This window comes from Panicum virgatum, chromosome 9N (genome assembly GCF_016808335.1).
Source record: "Panicum virgatum strain AP13 chromosome 9N, P.virgatum_v5, whole genome shotgun sequence".
In the NCBI taxonomy this organism is placed as follows: Eukaryota; Viridiplantae; Streptophyta; class Magnoliopsida; order Poales; family Poaceae; genus Panicum; species Panicum virgatum.
The window spans coordinates 49,292,232-49,295,927 of record NC_053153.1 but is presented as its reverse complement, the minus strand read 5'-3'; positions in this window follow the sequence as shown (position 1 = coordinate 49,295,927).

Sequence of the window (3,696 nt, the reverse complement as noted above, 5' to 3'; positions counted from 1 at the left end):
ACGCGTGCGAGGCCAAAAACATCGAGCTCTCCGACACCCTGGAATGATCCAGGAACTCAGTTCTTGTTGCCCAGGCAGCAAAGAACCTCTCGGCGGATCAGCAGATCATCCCCGCCAACGAGTCGACTTCTGAGTCGCAACTCACTCCAGCCGTGGCAACCAAGACCATCGTCCTCCGGGACGATGAACCGCACAAGACCACCGTGATCGAGGCCAGCCTTGACCCGGCGTAGGAAGGCATGTGTGACACCCCGGCCTACAGATAGTACTCGAGAATTTGGGAATCTCTCAGATGAGGCAGAAGAGTTATTCTATAGTTCTCTTTTTCGGATTTATGTGACATCTATCTGGAGTTATCAGTAGTAAAGCCTGTGCAGTGTTGTCTAAATAGGATAGAACCTTAAATAATGGAGTTTTTCTCTCTTCCTTAACCTTACAAATCTGTGTTTCCTCTTTGCCCCAGCTCAGATGTCTGCAGAACAAAAAGACCTTGGAGACCGTGCAATGGGTGATGATGTTCATGCAACAGTTCCCGTGGAGCAACCGACAACGGTACAAGATCAGTCCTCGCAAACAACATACCACCCGAACAATGGTGAGAAAGCTTGCCCGTGTTGCCAATTCTATGGCGTTCCTTGTCGTCAAACTCGTGTGACTAAAGATGAAGCCACAACTAGAAGGAATCAGAGGTTGTTCTCCAGTACAAAGAGAAAGAGGTTTTATCAAGAGCAACTAGCAGATGATTCCCTTTTCCTTGACTCCCCATCGGTCGATGAGCTACAGACCATCCAGAAGAGAAAGGATCATAAGTGCTCTAGAGATACACAGGTCGAGAATCAAGCTCTCCATGATTATGTTGATGGGTAGACTGTCACTATGAAAGTGATTCAGCCATGCAGTCACAAGGAGTCCAAAGAGCAGGCAGCAGAAATAATGCAAGATGCGATGTTAAGTTCACAGGGAAGTCAACCAAGTAGCACCATTCACCACCATCGCAAGTGCTACAAGTGCGGACAAAAAGGTCATTATGCCAAAGGTTGTCCACAGAAGCGCCTTTCACCGGGTCCATGGCAGACGGGACAGCAGGGGCGCCCAGCTCAGCCCAGGGCGCCGCTTCAGGGCAGAGTGAACCACGTGACAGCCGAGTCAGCGGCCGAGGCTCCTAACGTGGTTATTGGTACGTTCATGGTCAACTTGCTAGAAACAGTAAACCAGAACAGTAAACAAAACTAAGCTAGAACTATTCTACGCGTTACAACAATTCCGTGGACATAAAGAACGCCTAAAACGGAGCTAAAACGCATAATCTAGGCTTAAAACAAGTTCCAGGGACCTATTTGTAAGAAAACTGGAGTTCCAAGGGGGTTTTTGGGTAAAACTGGGGACTAAAACATAATTAAACTAAAACTCTAGGGTCTAACTCGCAAAAAGACTAAGCCTGGATGGTGGGTTCTATTCTGAGAAAAGCCAAGGGGTTATCTGCTAAAAACTGGGCCCAACTGTAATTAGTTTTGACTTGCGATGGACTGCGGGTTGAATACCAGGAAATGCAGGGTCTCTTTTGCAAAAGTGCCAGCTGAAGGGGTATGTTTAGATCTGATCCGTTGACTCTCAATCCAGCGGCTTAGATCTGATGTGCTCGGGTTCTAATCAAGGCCGTCTGTTTTAGATCGGGCGGCTAGGGTGCTGCGCGGGCGACGGCGGCGGCAGAACGCGCCGGAGACCTTGCTCCGCGGCGGAGCTTCGTCGGAGGAAACCATCCCAGCGTCCCAGGGGTCAAACCAAGCGGTTTTTGGGTCGGGCATGATCTACTCTGCATGCGTGATCCACCTATGTGGGTTGTGCCGGTCCGCGAAGGGCGTAGCGGTGTGCGCAGAGAAGGGGGCGGCTAGGCGGTGGCGGAACTCGCCGACATGCGCGCTGGCGTGCGATGCCGGGCACAGAAACGGGGGCGCAGGGTCTAGAGCATGTGCGGGTGCTAGCGCGAACCCGAACAAGGGCTGCTTGGGGACGTGTCGTGCTGCCGGGGCTCCGCCATGGTGGAGCTGTGGCGTGGGCGGCGGCGGGGCACCGGCGCAAGCCATGCTGGTAGCTAGGGTGGACTACGGGCCAGGGTCCCTAGTGCAACATGATGGAGAGGAGTTACTGGTGCTCACCGAGCGTGGAATCGGACGGGGAGGTGATGTGGTGGCTCCGGCGACGAGATCCCGCGGCGGCACATGGCGGAGCGAGATCGATGCCGGGGTTGGAGAGGAGGGCCGCGGCCTCGGGGAAGTCGCTTGTCCCACGGTGATGCTCCAGCGCGGCTGGGCCGGGGCTCTGGTGCGGCGGAGCGGCGTGGCCGCGTGCCAGCGGCGGCGCAGAGGCTACTCCGTAGTGGTTCCGAGCTCGGGTGGCACTCCAATGGCGGACGCGCGGCTAGGATAGGGTTTGGGGATACTGTGGTGGGGATGGGGTTTAGGAGGGGTGCGGACTGCACTCAAATAGGGCCGGGAGCGATCCTCGGCGTGCGGGCCAGCGGAAATCACGGCCGGTGTTACTCTGCGGGGGAAAATTGGATCGCGCTAACGGCGCTGCGTGATCCCGGGGCTCGGCGCGTGGCTTCTAGAAGGTGGGGCGAGGCTGACCGGTGGGCCTGTGGAAGTCGGGGTGGTCCACGGAGCAGGGACGGGTGAGCGGGGCTGGGGCTGGAGTGGAACAGAGGCCGGTCGGCGCGGGGAAGAAGAAGGAAAGAGGGGGCGCTGACGTGCGGGGTCGACTCGTCAGACGGGTGGAGCGTCTCGCGTGGTGCAGAGGCAAGGTGGAGGGCGCGGTGCGGGGATCGGCCTACTGGGCCGGGTTAGCGGGTGAGCGGGGAGAAGGAAGAGCTGGGCTGTTGGCGCTGGACTGGGCCAGAAAGGTGGGTTCTGGGCCGCGGGAGAGGGGAAAGAGAGTGGGCCGAGCGTAGGAGGAAGCGGGTTGGGTCCTGGTTTGGGCTGCTGGGTTTGGTTTGGGCTGTTTTGCTGGGTTGGTGTGGGTTTTTCTTTTCTATTTCTATTTTCCTATTTCAAACACTACTCAAACATGATTGAATTCAAATACAAATTTGAATTCAACCCTAGCACTCAAACCAATAAAAGAGATGCTCCAGTGTAACACCCGGTTTATAAAAGAACATAAACCGAGCAATCATATACGTGCCAGGATCAAGTCACACGTATATACAACAGAATGAACAGTATATCACAGCACATATCACGAATAAGACATAATAAATCGAAATACGAATGTTATTTATTACATTAATGACAAAAATGTCTGATACAGCGGAAGCGAAGTACAAATACGAATAAAACTCTCCGAAGCTGAGCAGGGCGCCACAGGGACGTCGACTGGGAGACGAACGCCTAGAAGTCCTCGTAGTCTTGGTAGCGCTGAGCAAACTCCCTCGTGTCGGCAGGAACCGAGCAGCAGTAGCGTATCCAAGAGGAAAAAGTAGAGAAGAGGCAAGAGTGAGTACACAACCGTACTCAACAAGTATAACACAAACTATGAGGCTCTAAGGTTGGCTGACTGACTGCATTAGCTTTTAAGTCTTGGCAAAATTTTATTAAAACTAATTACTACAAGTTGATGAATTACCATAAACCCTGTTACATAGTAATTAATCAAAATTAATCATGTTACTACTGAGAACCAAACCAAAACCACCAAGGA